This window comes from Puntigrus tetrazona, chromosome 1, assembly GCF_018831695.1.
Source record: "Puntigrus tetrazona isolate hp1 chromosome 1, ASM1883169v1, whole genome shotgun sequence".
Taxonomy (NCBI): Eukaryota; Metazoa; Chordata; class Actinopteri; order Cypriniformes; family Cyprinidae; genus Puntigrus; species Puntigrus tetrazona.
The window spans coordinates 27481585-27497786 of record NC_056699.1 but is presented as its reverse complement, the minus strand read 5'-3'; the positions used below and the strand labels follow the sequence as shown (position 1 = coordinate 27497786).

Below are 16202 nucleotides of genomic sequence, written 5' to 3'. Positions count from 1 at the left end.
CATGTCTGTGGTCTAAGTGCATATTTTGCTAAAATGATCAGTTATGTGTTTTCAAAGCTTAGTGATGACTGTTAAATGATTGCTGATTACAAAGCATATGATGACGTTTTCAGGACTGATGTTGTCTGTCATTTGTTTAGCATTGACGCAGCCGGGATGATGGTAAACGATGACCATATGAACTCCAAACAGCAGGATGAGAACCATCTCTGCGGATGGAAAACCTCACTCAAAGAGCATCTGTCCTGGTGAAGAGAGAACTGCTTCTGACTGGCCATGGCGATGCAGTACTGAAACCTCTAGACTGTCAATTCTGATTTATTGTATTATAGTAAAGATTAAATGTCATTTATTACTAGGGCTGAATGATTAGTCAGATGCAATGGTAATATGCATTTTGTCAGTAAAGCTGGTTCTGTGATTGGTTGTTAGTCTTCTTCATGTGCTTTCAGATATAGTGCCATTTAATACACAGAGCCATAGATCGCTGACAAGCTACACAATATCACATTCATAATCGATGCTGACGAGATGCACATCACAATCCCATGTGATTTATTGTACAGCCCTAGTTGTTACCCAAGTTAATGTTAGTGACTTCTTAACCATTACATTACAAGCATGTTCATTCCAGTATGTCAGGTTGTGTTTACACCTGTATTATGAGGACCATCGTAAGAACATAGATAAAATGTGACACCAAGACCATGTTTACACCTGTATTATGAGGACCCAGTTTTATGAGGACCATCGTAAGAACATAGATGTAAAATGTAACTTCAAGACCATGTTTTTGTGATGTCCTAATAAAACTGGGTCCTCTTAATACAGGTGTAAACATACACAAAATGTGACACCAAGACCATGTTTACACGTGTATTATGAGGACCATCGTAAGAACATAGATAAAATGTGACATCAAGACCATGTTCTTTGTGTTAACATACACAACCTGATATACTGGAATGAGCGTGCATGTAATGCAATGCATGAAAAGTCATGAACATTATCCTGGATGACACTTAAATAATGAAATACTGATTTGAAATATTGAAATCTTAAAATATTGTAAAAATTGTTATTTTGTATATAACGGATAAAATATCAGCAAGATTATGAAACGTACATATAATTTCTATGCATGTTTTAAATCAGTATTTCATGAACGCATTTATTGTCTCAATCAATGTTACAAATGTCTAATTAAATATATGTGTTCTTCTGTACAGAAAATGAAAGCGAGCCAGAAACTGAAAAACCACGAAGAGGGCAAAAAGTGGCATGGTCACATGATGAAATTACAGCTGTAATGAAACCTTTTAAGTCCCATGTAAATAAAGGTAAACTGGCCACATGAACTGAATGCCAGCAGTGTAAGACTGCTGAAGATCCTGTTTTGGCAAGGCGTAGTGCTCAGAACATACGGGATTTTGTTAGGAATCGAGGAATTAGCCTAAAAAGGAAAATGCAAAGTAAGTAACCTAACAGCACATCCTGTGTCTCTTTTGATGCCGTTCTATTGTAATTAGCACATTGGTGGTTGGTGCCTAAGGTTTTTGTTTATTTGTTGAAGTTATTAAAGTTCTTCTAAAACGCATTGGTCCCTCTAATGTTGTGTATTGTGTTTAAGATCCGGTACTCTTTAACCACCTCAGTCCTGGTAATGCAGCATAGTGACCCGTGTGTGTGTTGTGTAAGGTCATGTACCAGTAAAACACCCTGGTCCCTGTAATCCAGAGAACTGACATGTTTGGTGTATTGTAAAGTGAGTGTCCTCATAAATCAGTCATACCCTGTAAATCACAATTATGAAATGGGCGGGAACATTTTAGGGGGGGCGTGGCAGTCCTTGTGTACCACCAAAATATCAGATTGTCATATTATCCATTTTATTGGTTGTAAAGAAAATCCAAAGTGATATTTGTGTTCTGCAGAGTAAAACAAAATTTTTGATAGTTTTATCATCTCTGTAGGACATTGGGAAAGAGGTGTCCCCTTAAACCACCATCCAACTGGTTTGGCCTTCAATGTCTTGCTAAACCACAAAAACCAGTATGTGTGTGCGTGCGTGCGTGTGATTTATGCGGTCCACCGTGGCTTCAGCGAGTTCCCAGAGATCTCCATAAGAAGCATTCATCAGCCTGCAGTAAATCAAAGCCATCCACGACAGACTAAACAACTGGGAGTTTTATTTTTTTTGCGATTTTTCGTTCTTTTTTCCCCCTCTTTACTTGTTCTCGCAGGCAATAACAAAACTGATTTACACAAGTACCGCAGTTTAACTCTTCCGTACAAATTCTTTCCACGAAGCACAAAAAAAAGAACAAAAAAACCATTAAAATGACGCAGGTTACACTCCGTACGAAGCTCCGTGTTTATGATGTATTATTAATATTAACTGAAGCTCGGCGGTAGTCACTCGAGATTTAGTGGTCGGGTTTTAATCGACTTCTTCTTTCAGTGTCAGCCTCATTGCTATTCATTTGCATTTTTATGCTTGCATTTTAATAAACTTCAGATGATCGATACATTATGTAAATCTTCTATATAAAAACAGCTATGGCACAAAACACCTGCTCATCAAATGCTTATATTATGGACCACATCTTCAAGCCAGAAGATGGCATATGTGACACTAAAATATGATTTTGCATCCTTATTATTTTTTTTTTGGTATACTTAAGGCTGCGAATGAATGCTGCGTTCAACAACACATCTATTTTTCAATGTATATACATAGATATATATTCATAACAACACCGTGTGGTTTGCTTCAGTAAATAATGCATCATGAACAGGGAGAGTGCTTCAGCCTTGTGTCGATTTAAACAATTTTCACCCAAATACAGAATGATTTATCGTGTCACGTTTAAGTAACGGTTTTGAATGCTGCTAGAGATCCTCCACAATCCGAGAAGCCTCGCGTGGGAGCCGTAAAGATCATCCCTGAGCTCCCGGCTGAGCCGTTTTTCGTCCTGATGAATTGTGGGTAGCCCAGTGAAGTGTGCAGAAAGACGTATAGTGAACACTGTACCTTTAAAAGCTTCCACTGAGGATCTGCTTGAATTTGACGGCGTTTATTGAAGCACCTGATCACGACACCAACCGAATGCCCCACGTGAAACATCAAGCTCTGACGTCAAGCGAGCGGTAAATCTCCTTTTCTGTCTGTGGTTAGTGCTCAGTAGAAATGGAACTGAATTATGGATGCGTTTCTTAAAGGGCAACACAATGAAAGGTGGTTTGGCTCCTGAGTGGGTAAATAACCAAGTGGTTTTTTTTTACTGCTATTAAATGAGCAGCGCCTTGCCGTTTCTTCACAGCATGATGTTCTCCAGACCCTTCACCCTCTCTGCTTCTCTCAGCAGGAATGAGCATCTGCTAAGTGCATGAAAAGTAAATGTAATTGGTATTTCCACCACAAATAAGTTGCTTTTAGTGTTTACAGGCGATTGTTTAGTCAAAAGAATATTTTTATTTTTTTAACTAAATTTCAAAGCCAAAAAAAACCCATTCATCGCCTACTGACGTATGAAGGCTCACATGTTCAAGACACATTCAGACTAAGCAGCTTTTTGTTGGTCAACGCAGCAATTTAATGTGAACTACTTGAATATAAGGCAACTTTTTCGAACTCATGTGGATTTCTGTGTTGATGAGAGACATTACAATAACGCAAGTTACGCTTTTAATTACTTTTCCCAAGTGACTAGCAATTACTTTTTCATTGACAAGAAAATGTCCAGGTTACTTAAAAAAAAAATTACCAAGCTGTGGTTAATGTGCCCGTAGCTTAAGAAGACGTCAATAAATAATACTATTTGGTAATTTACCAACTCAGGAGATTACTGCGATTTGTTTTTAAGGGTTAACAGATCCACCTCTCCATGCTGTTTGGTAACGTGAAGACCGTATCTGATCCATCAGTGTTAAAAACCTCAAAGCGTTGGTTTCTGTCACCGCTGCTGAGCACTCACTGTTGAGGGGACGCTCTTCCAGACAAATGTCTTCTGTCAGAGAGCTGCAGTTACTAGCGCCCTCCTGTGGCTCGGAGGTCAGCTGCAGCCTGGCACGGCCCCGGTTCCGGCTCGCTCCGTTCTGAAGACCCATCACCAGACGCTGGGACTCTGCCGAGGCCGCCAGCTCTGGGGTTTCGGGGCATTCGTGGGTCATCGCCGAGCCATGCTGCCACTTTTGGCATGAGGCGTCTGGCTGTGGGTGTGACGGTACTCTTCCTCAATGTCCTTGCCTAGTTTCCACCTCTTCCACTTCTTCAGCATCTCGCTCTGGACCTGGAGAGCCAGGGAAACACAGACCGTTGAGTCACAGGACTATTCACGGCAAAAACAACCAAAAATAAATGAATCAAAAGCAATAAATATAAAGAAAGGGCACACTCATGCTCAACATAAGAGGCTCCACAAGGAATCTTTACTCTGTCATGGTGTTTAATATTTGATATTAATTTCATGCTTTCTAAATTGGTTATTTAACATATACTGCCTAATTTAATAATACCTAATGCTTTTTTCTGTCTATTTATATTTGCTGCAAGTTTATAATAGTTTACTAAAATTAAAACCATAAAAATAAATGTTACCTGTCATTTATCTACCCTCAAGTAGTTCCAAACTCGTATGAATTTCTTTGTTCTGCCGAACACAAGGGAAGATATTCTGAAAAAAGTTTGTAACCAGGCTCTTTAGGGTCACCACTGACTTCCATGGTATTTTTTTCCTTCTGTGAAAGTCAACGGTGACCCAAAAAAGCCTGGTTACAAACTCTCCAAAATATCTGTATGTAATAACTAAATTCATACAGGTTTGGAACTACTCGATGGTGAGTAAATGATGAGTGAAATTCATGAAAAAATAAAAAATATTCTAATGATGTTGAAGAAAAATCGATCATTTTGACCCCTACTATGTATTTTTGGCTATTGCTAAAAATACACCCATGCTACTTGGATTAAAGATTGGATTTGTGCTCCAGGGCACTAAAAAAGCAATGATCTTAGGTCACCAATCAAATCCATTGTGCAGCTGGGTTTTAGAAGCGAAACTAGATGAGAACTGCTGTTTATAGATGCGATAGATCACGTGTAGCTCAAAAGAAACATCTCTCTCACCTCTTTGTTGTGAAGCAGTAAAGGATGGCCACCAGCAGACCCTGAAGATTACAGACAACAACAACACACATGAACCTCAACCATCTGCTATCATCTCACAGCAGAAACAATCCATCAGAGAGATCTCTTTAACGATCTGATATGACGTCGGTGGGCGGGTGACCTTTGCCCTCTGACCTGGAAGGAGCTGAAAAGGAGGTCGTAGAAGAGGCGGATGAGCCTCAGAAGAGACTCCTTCGGCACGGACTCATCGATGACGAAGGTGAAGAGGATGGCGTGAATCCCCAGCAGAGGAATCAGGGTGAGCGTGGACTTGGCCAGCCTGAGGAGAACGCCGGAGAAACACATGAGCACGAGCTCCGCCGCAAGAGAGAAAAAGACGGCAGAGATTACCTGAACTTGTAGTCGGTGTATCTCATCTGATGCGCCTTCAGCTTGGACATCAGAATCTTTATTATGCGAATGAATATGATGAAATTAATCTATTCCAGAAGGAAAGAAAGAGACGGGTTAAAAATCACTGGAACTGCTGTGATGGGTCTCATTCAAATCACTTTAAATAATATCCAAGACAGGTCAAAGCTTAACACATGATCTCAATCCTAATGGGATCTCTCCGTTCTGACTTCATGATGCTTTCATGTGAAACTTCTAAAGCCGTCTGGATCCGTTTCAAAACATAGCATACAGCGCAGTTCAAAGCGGGAATCGTGAAATCAATCATTTAGGTTGTGGAGAACCGCAATTTTCGGTTGCGTTTGTGTTTACTGCTTTGTAAAGCCCTCGGAGCATTTTTCTGTGCGTCGATGAGCGCGTCGAACAAACGCTGAGTGACACGAGGATGTCATAAAGCGTTCCTGAGCCCGAGGCGCTCGCCGGACGAACGCATCCTCAGATAATACGAGCGTGCGAACGCAGAATCATATCAGAGACTGCTTGAATCTCAATTCTCCGGCCCATCCATATGCAACACACACACACACACACACACACACACACACACACACACACAGGATGTCGACGTGACGAACGGTATCGTTGTCATTCGAGGCTGTGGTTCTTTCCCAAACAAGACAGAACATTACGCTAATGTTTTTCCTTTTTGGTTGTTTTTGGGAACCCTGTAGGTTCTCTTTTAAAGAACCTGCAGGTTACGTTTAGGTGTTTATTTTTATAACCCACCGAAAACGTTCTCTGAATGTTCCCTGGAGGTTACTTTTGAGTTTTATTGTCGAAAACGTTCCCTTAACCTAAAGAGAACATTCTATTTACGTTGAGAAAACGTTCCTGGCTACCCGACAGGGAACACTCCTGGGAAAGTGTTTGGAAGCGAGAGATGGCGTATCTTCATTGCGTGTTTGAACGATATCGTGTGGATGATAGGTCTCTTACCAGATACGCGAACAGTATGGGAGAACGGATGATCCACCAGTAGCCCATGTTGATATTCCTTTCCCAGCATCTGCATATGACAAAATGGCATAATTCATCAATTTAAACGTGAGAAAACTGTCAAACGGTTAAAAACCTAATGCAGCATTCATTTTTTTCATTACCCTGGTGACACGAGCAATTGGATTCCGTGTTTAAAGTCAACCCGGGAAGATTTTCATATACACACGTGACATATTTCATAATAAAACAGCACATGTAATGAGAAACGGCGTAAATCTGAATTGATTGTGTGGCGAGAAAGAAAGGCCTTTTATCGTATTTTGATGAAGGATTATTTCAGAAATAGTTTGTTGTAAGTCAAGAAACAAGTAAATGCAGAGAGTTTGGATTTAATATTGACTTTTCTTTTCTAAACTGATTAATGCGTCTAAATAAAAGAAACATGTGTCTTTAATTAAGCGTTACCATGGCAACGATCCGCTTTATTGTTATTTCACTTTTTTCCCCCCTCATCGGCTTAATAACCCATTCTAATAAACCCCGCTCACACAGCTGTGAACATCTGCTCAAACTGTGATCTCATTAGCTTTCAAAGGTATTTTTGTAGAGTTTTTATTAAAAAGTCTAAACCTTCCCAAATGGTTCTGAACGCAGGAGGAGTTTGAGCTCGGTGTCGTTCGGTAATCCTTCTCCGGGACTCAGCTCAACATAGACTTCATAAATGCTAATTCGGTCTGGATTTATAAATACATTTATAATAGTACATGAAGTCATTTGAGTCTGTGTACTTCAGAACTTTATGTCTATTCATTATTACCAACAGCATGCGTGGGGTTACGTCAATATAATAAAATATAAAAAAATATATAATTTTGACTTTTTTATATTATTTTATTAGTCTTAAAATCAGATTTTTTTTTTCTTTTTGTTGATTTCGACAATACTTTTGTTTCCTTAATCATTATTCTTATTTTATTTTTAGCAAATAGCTTATTATTCTTTTTTCCTGTTTTGCATTTATTGTATTTTTGTTGACTGTACATTACGTAGGTAAATATTTAAAGAGTAGCTTACTTGTTTTTTTAAAAGACAAAAATTTGACAATTTTCAACAATTTATTATTTGTAATGAAGCTTAATTTTCAGCATTGATTTACATATTGCGATTTTTAAGGTATGAATGTATTAATGCTAAAAGTTACACAAAGTGGTTGGTTATGAAAAATGTTGTGCCGGAACAACACCCACCGGAGAATCCAACTAAACTCAAACAATAAACAGAAAGAGAGGGAACGGTTTCCGCAGGGAGAAAAGAAGAACGAGCACATGGAGACGTGATGAGAGAGAAAGACAATCTTTTACTCGTCCGCGACTCATCCTCAGCATCACGAGAGCACCTGATTGGTGCAGAGGGAGAGGGGGCGTGTCTAAGGTCACCATCAGGCCAGAACCCATCAGCCGCACTTTAAACCCAAACACCCAGATCGCTTCTCATTATCAGCGTGTTTTATTTAAGAGCAATGGGCCGCTTTACGACTCTTTTCCTCCGCTTTCAGTCAGAACATGAACGTCCGGGGAGATCAGGGATGTGAGCGGCTCATAAAGAGCTAATAGTCTCCTGATCCTGCTGTATCCGTGCCGATCCCACACAAACTCATTCCATGTCCGTCAGCACAGCTTTGATAGGCTTCAAATCACACATTGTTTGGAGGAAAAAACTATGTACGATATAGAAATATTTTATATTTACAGTATATGTACAGTTATTATATCACAATTGTTTTTTATCTCTCTATGGGTTATGATTAATTGTGATTAATCATTTGACAGCACACACACACAAACACGCGTGTATTTATTTTTGTGTGTTTTTGTCAAGATTTTTTTTTTAATTTCAACATATTTGAATTTATTTATTTAGACAATCTTTTATATTTTATTAATTTTCTTATTTCAAGCAACATTATTATTCTTATTTTTATCTTATTCTTATCTGTCATGAACACAAAAAAGTATTATAAATGATTATTTTTTAGATTTTGTGTTCATGACAGATCAAAAAAAAAGAATTATATATAAATAATATATCATTTATAAAAAATTATCTATAAATATTTATATATTATATATATATATATATATATATATATATATATATATATATATATATATATATATATATATATATATATATATATATATATTTATACATTATTATTTTTGATCTGTCATGCACACAAAATATCTAAAAATAAAAAAACTATATATATTAAATTTAACATTTTTATTATTATTATTTATAATTATTATTTTTATTATTATTTATACATTATTCTTTTTTTATATGTCATGAACATATAAATATATATATATACAGACATTACAAATTTTATTGTATGTAATAAAATAAAAAATATATAATATATATTACATACAATAATATTTATTTATTTACATACAATAATCCCAAAATATATTTGGCCATTTCAGTCACAAAAGAAAACCTGAACGTCGCTGCATTACATACTAAATATGAACCTAAATGGCATTTATTTTCAAGAAACTCAAATAAAGCAAGTCGACGCTTGAACTCCATTAAAAACGCAAAAAATAAATGAACAGAGCCCGGGCTGATTCAGTGACAGCTTTAAGTGTGACTCTCTGGAGTCCCTGTCAGTCAAAGTTAGGGTAAAGGAAACATACTCTTCGTTTTCATACAGGTATTTGACCGTCATCCACGGCAGCACGAATATGAGCGGAGCACCTGCAACACAAGAGAGACACGGTCACCTGACGGACGGCCTGCCAATCAAACGCTTTCGTGGCCTCTCTTTGTGAGATCAGACTTCAATAATCAGAAAAAACAGCCCCAGACAAAAGAGCGTCTGAAAGGAAGTAATTAGGCACGATTGCGCACCCCAGCCGATGCAGAGGTAAAGGTAGAAGTAGTTCCTCTCGGAGAAGACGGTGATGACCAGCAGGCTGTGGAGATACAGACCCTCCACCAGCAGCCAGTAGTTGTTGGCCATGACGCTGTACTGCATCATCACCATCGCAGCCCGGCATCCGCTCAGCGTCTGAGGAACACACCGACGGACCGCTTCAGTCACGTTCATGGGCTAATCAATGACATCGATGAGAATCAAAAACATCGGCGGCGGGTTTGATCAAGCGTTTAGCTTAAATATTCATTTCTTTTCAATTGCATATATTTTGGAGCCACACACACACACACACACCAATCAAGAGAGCGGAGTGAAGCGTGGCGAACCTGAGCGCTGAGCCGGCGCTGGCCCTGGAAGTGATGCGGGCCGCTCCGAGCGCTGTTCATCCGGTCCAGCAGGCGTCTTTCACCAGGATGGAGGCGGCGCGCAGGATGAAGGAGCCGAACAGGTTCATGTGGATGTTGTTCCTCATGCAGTGCAGCTTCCTGCAGAAAAGCAGACGCACGAATCGGATCGCCATTGCTTGGGCTTTCGATCAATCGCTTTTGTTTATTCATTCATTTAGAGGAAGCTTTTATCCAGAGTGTGAAGAAGCGAGGAACACGAGCGATTGATCATTAGTCAGCGACCTGAAGTGCTGGCTTTACAGCTTCATCACTAGAAGAACTGAGCTGAATAGGGCACGAATATAGGCAAATATACAGAAAGAGAGTTGTTTTTTTATTTAAAGATCTATTTATTTTTCTTATAGATAACATCATGTTTAATTCAAATCAATATGAAAGTAAAGGAAGCGCACCTTTTGAACACTACATAGAGTATTTCACGGCGCTCTATACTTATAGTGAGTGATGTAATAGTCTGTGTTTACCTGAAGCTGATGAGGATGGCCAGAGCGAGGGTCAGCGCCGCCAGAGACAGAGAGTATCCCACTGTGTACATGGCTCTGAACTTACTGAGGATCTGACCGTACTGCTTCTTCACACACACACACACACACACACACACGGAGAGAGAGCTGGGTCAGTGGAGCGTCGCTCGCCTCACACTCGTCACACACTCGTCTCACACTCGTCACACACTCGTCTCACGCTCGTCACACGCTCGTCACACGCTCGTCTCACGCTCGTCACACGCTCGTCTCACGCTCGTCACACGCTCGTCACACACTCGTCTCACACTCGTCACACACTCGTCACACACTCGTCTCACACTCGTCACACACTCGTCACACACTCGTCACACACTCGTCTCACACACTCGTCACACACTCGTCACTCGTCACACTCGTCTGTCACACACTCGTCTCACACTCGTCACACACTCGTCACACACTCGTCACACACTCGTCTCACACTCGTCTCACACTCGTCACACACTCGTCTCACACTCGTCACACCTCGTCTCTCACACACTGCGTCACACACTCGTCTCACACTCGTCACACACTCATCTCACACTCGTCACACACTCGTCACACACTCGTCACACACTCGTCTCACACTCGTCACACACTCGTCACACACTCGTCTCACACTCGTCTCACACTCGTCACACACTCGTCACACACTCGTCACACACTCGTCTCACACTCGTCACACACTCGTCTCACACTCGTCACACACTCGTCTCACACTCGTCTCACCTGTCCAGGGTCGTCCTGCTCACACTCGCTGGTGTTTTTCCCACGAGCCCATCGGCCGTCAGCGCCACACACACGGTAAACCAAGCCCCGCTGCACTGCTCAAACACACCAACACGTTACACTTCTTCAGGACAGCCTTAGCATGCGAGGAGATGACCAGCTGATGGAAAACCTCATCAGAAACATTCCAGTGCTAGCTTAAAGGTGCCTCAGAATGGAAAACTGTATTGATCTCGGTTGAAGAGTTACATTTCTTTTTAAACGCGAGCAGGGCTTGACTGTTTGGTTTTATTATAAATACTTCTGTCTAAAGCTATTATTTGCGCCATAAAGTGCAATGAATAACCCTCAGGCCAGAAGGAAAAGTGATGTCTAGTCACTAAATACAGGAGAAGAAGCTTCAATACTCTTCAGAGCAATTGTTAGTTTCTCTAAACTAGTCATTTTTGCTTAGTATGGTTGAACTGGATCATCAAAGGTCAGCAGCAAAGGCATTTGAATGGGATTAGATGCGTTTCTTTTAATTATTGCAGGTTTGCGTAATTTCAATAAATACAGTTTTTTGTTTTGTTTTGTGAGTGAGATGAATTCACGTTTAGTCTAGAATTCACACACAAAACTTTCACAAAACACGAGGCCCGCCAGGCAATGAATGGGAAACGCTTTTTAAAAAAACAAATTTATATTAAAAATACTAGTTACATGAGAAAAGTAATCCGATTACATATTACTTGTAATGCTTTACCCTGAACGCTGGTGCACAGCATTAATCAATTAATTAATGTTAATTACAGTATAATTACCTTGAAATCCTTCCTAATAATCCAGTAGTTTCTTTCTAGGGAGAAATCCAAGGCTTCGGAAAAAACGTTTTCTTTTATTTTCCATTTTATATTTACTTTAGGTTTTATTCATTTTATATGTCTTTTATGTCATTTTGTATGGGATAGTGTTATATACAGTATATATATAAAATAAAACATGCTATCATGGAACCAGCTGAAATATGATGACTTTAACTTGAATCATGTAATAACAGCTCTTCTTTTCTAACATGGCTGCCGTCTTGCCATGTTCTTGGTGTTTAATATGAATGACAGATAAGAGCTGAGATCTCGTTCCTCTGATGTCTAATGGAGACGGTCCTCAAGCCCTGCATTTTAAGCGAGCGCTTTACCTTTCCGGTACCAGGGCAGGTACCACGGGCAGGACACGTTGACCGTGGTTCCCGGCGGTCCATCGGGCCAGCACACGTACTGATCAAAGGTCCTGTTACACACGGGCCCTGGGGCACACAGACACACGTGAGCCGCTGAAGAAGCACACACTGATCACCCGCTGCGGTCTGCGGACTGACCTGCGGCCGGCGGAGAGCTGCTCAGGCTCTGGACGCACTCATTGGTGTAGATCCTCCACTGCTCCTGCAGCAGCTTCAGAGATTTCCCAGAAGACACCTACAAACAGCACACCCCTTCAGACCTCCGCTCAAACACACCGAACATTCACACACTTCTGAAAAACCAACCCAGTTACAAAGAATATCATATATTAGGAGATATAATTGTTTATTTATTATTATAGTACTTTTTCGTATTTGGAATTTATTTGATACTTTTATTGTTATTGTAGTTTTCATTTAATTTAATTAAATTTTTTGGTCATTTTATTGAGCTGTTGTCTTTATTATTCGTTAGTTGTTCTTTAAAAAATAAATAATAATAATAATAATAATAATAATAATAATAATGAAGATGAGAATAGCAGTAATAATAATATTTTTTTTATTTAGTTATTTATTGTTAGTATTTTTTTATTTCAATCATTTAGGTACTTCATCTTATACCACTTTATTTTAGTTAGTTCCTAGTTTTTATTTTTATAATTAATTTTATAATATTTCATTGTAGTTACAATTTTGGTAGTTTTGTTGTGTTTTTTTCAGATTTTTAAAAATTTTATATTTTATTTCTTTTATTTTATTTTATATTTCACTGCAGTAATGAGTTTATCATCCTTCTTCTTCTTCTTCTTCTTCTTATTTTATCTTTAACAACATGGACACTGAATGATTCTAAATTCTTTTTTTCATCATAAAATGGCATTAAAAAAACCTCCCCAAATATCAGAGAGATGTTGATAAGACTTCAAAAAACGTGTCTCAGGATTTTAATTGGCGTTCACATGTGGGTCGCTCTGCGTTGATCAGATCCTTCATTAAAAGCGGCTCGGGCTCCTCATAAACAGCTCAAAAGTACCTGAGCTGCGCTTTGAGATAAACGTCCTCTTTCTTCTGATTTGATTCGGGTTAATTGTGCCGTTTTAATTGCGCTGAAACACAAGCTGTAGAGCCTCTCTGATGTTAAAGTGGACTAGATTTCATTCAGTTTGTGCTTTCTTAAATACAAATCTGTTTATTCAACTGCGTCCCCAGAAGAAACCCGATGGCATCTCGTGTAAAGTTCACATGGGTTGAGATTCCCGGTAAACCGGCCTGGAGGCGCTGATGCTTTCGTGTGGCTCAGATGAAGACTCTCCACACAGATATGATATAATGACCTAAAGCTGACCTGGGGCTTTTCTTCATGTTTCTATGCCTGATGTATGCTGATGAACACACTGCTACACGATCATAACCAGTGTTTTCATCTCGCTTTCCAGTTGAACACAGATCCTTAGTGTCCAAACTAAATTAAGTCAGGTTTTTGTTTAAAAGAAAATAATTTGACAGTAACAGATCAAAACACAAACAAAAAAACAACAACTTAATTTCACTAAAATGTTGCGGCAAGTAAATAAATAAATCTAAATTAATATTTTTAATCATCAAGGATGCATTCAGTTGATCATAAAACACTTCTATTTCAAATGCATGCTGTTAAATGCGATACTACTCATCTGTGAGGCGCAAAAATAAAGTTTCAACAAAATATGCTGCTTTCAACGTTGATAATAATCAGAAATGTTTCTTGAGCGGATTTCTAAAGGATCATGTGACGCTGAAGACTGGAAATTCAGCTTTGATCACAGGAATAAATTACATTTTACAATAGAAATGCATAGAAAGCAGATATTCGGAATTCTAATAATATTTCAGATTTTTAATGCATTTTTGATGATGTGAGATGATGATAATAAAATAATAATAATAATAATAATAATAATAATAAAGAAGATGAGAATTAAAATAATAATAATAATAATAATAATAATAATAATAATAAAGAAGATGAGAATTAAAATAATAATAATAATAATAATAATAATAATAATAATAATAATAAATAAAGAAGATGAGAATTAAAATAATAATAATAATAATAATAATAATAATAATAATAATAATAATAAAGAAGATGAGAATTAAAATAATAATAATAATAATAATAATAATAATAATAAATAAAGAAGATGAGAATTAAAATAATAATAAAATAATAATAATAATAATAAAGAAGATGAGAATTTAAAATTTAAAATGAAGATGACATAATAATAATAATAATAATAATAATAATAATAATAATAATAATGATGATAATAAAATTAAATTTTACAATAGAAACACATAGAAAGCAGCTATTCAGAATTCTAATATTATTTCAGATTTTTAATGCATTTTTGATCAAATAAATGAAAAGAAAAATGAAGTGAAAAAGCTCCAAGGCTAGTGTGTTTTGACCTGAGCGTTTGAGGTGAGTGTGAAGAGGACCAGCAGCAGACAGGCGGACATTTCCTCCTGCGGCTCATCACTCGCGCTCGTCATCACACCGCCTGCAGAAGAAGCAGCGGGTTACAGCCACTTTCAGAGTTATTATCCATCACTGAGATTCATGTGAATGTTTTCAGACTGTGAGAGTTATGAATTAAAGTGGTGCCTCCATCGTTGTTTTCTCCTCCGTGATCATTATCATCAGGAACAGACTCCTACAGAGAGAGTGTGTGTTATGAGTAAACTCCTATTTTGGCGAATCCCTGCGGGCGTTCAGACGGAAGAGATTTAGTCCTCAGATTTCCCACACTGACATTCCTCTGGTGACATGCCATGGCATTACACACACACACACACACACACACACACACACACACAGACATACACACACACACACACACACACACACACACACACAGAGACACACACACACACACACACACACACACACACAAACAGACATACACACACACACACACACACACAAACAGACACATACACACACACACACACACACAAACAGACATACACACACACACAGAGAGACACACACACACACACACACACACACACAGACATACACACACACACACACACACACACACAAACAGACATACACACACACACAGAGAGACACACACACACACACACACACACACACACACACACACACACACACAGACACACACACACACAGACATACACACACACACACACACAGAGTAACAAGAGCAGAAGGAAAAAAAAATAAAATCACAATAATGTGTTTTAGTGGAAAAGCTCAGCTCCGTCCAGTGTCTCCTTCCACGCGACAGTAGACCGTTTTTTTTCCGAAGCTGGAGAACGGAACGAAATCTGAAACGTTTCTGCAAAAAACACCTTTACCATGGTAACATTTTTGGCTAAAACGTTTCAAATTCCATTCTGTTCCAATCTCTCCGCTGGACGTGTCTCCCAGATCCAGCCGTTCACTTCAGTCCGGCGATGAAGAAGCGTCAGAAGACATTCGCATTGCTTTTCCTGCTGTGTAGGAAATGATTACATTGAATCTGGATTGAAGTACCTGTAACTGGATTATATTACAGTTAAAAAAGCTTATAATCGATACTTTTTCTAGAGCAAGAATGTGACTTGAAAACCCACCGCATCTCGTCTGTCGTCATGATCTGTATAAACCCCAGTGAGAGCTGAGGTGCGGGTCATTTCTACAGATTCATACGAAATGTGCAACTTGCATACAACTGGTCAAACACCATATAAAACAGCAGTCAAATATTCCAAATGTATTGATTCTCTCTATTTTTTTTCGCTTTCATGGATTCCTTTCCACTTGCATAGCTTTCAAATTATTTCTTTTCATTTTATACTTTAATGAATTCAT

General features: G+C 38.6%; 1 pseudogene; it reads right to left on the bottom strand.

Annotated features, from left to right (window-relative positions):
* Positions 1-3861: 3861 nt before the first annotated feature.
* On the bottom strand, positions 3862-14842 carry LOC122349210 (annotated as a pseudogene).
* Positions 14843-16202: the final 1360 nt, after the last annotated feature.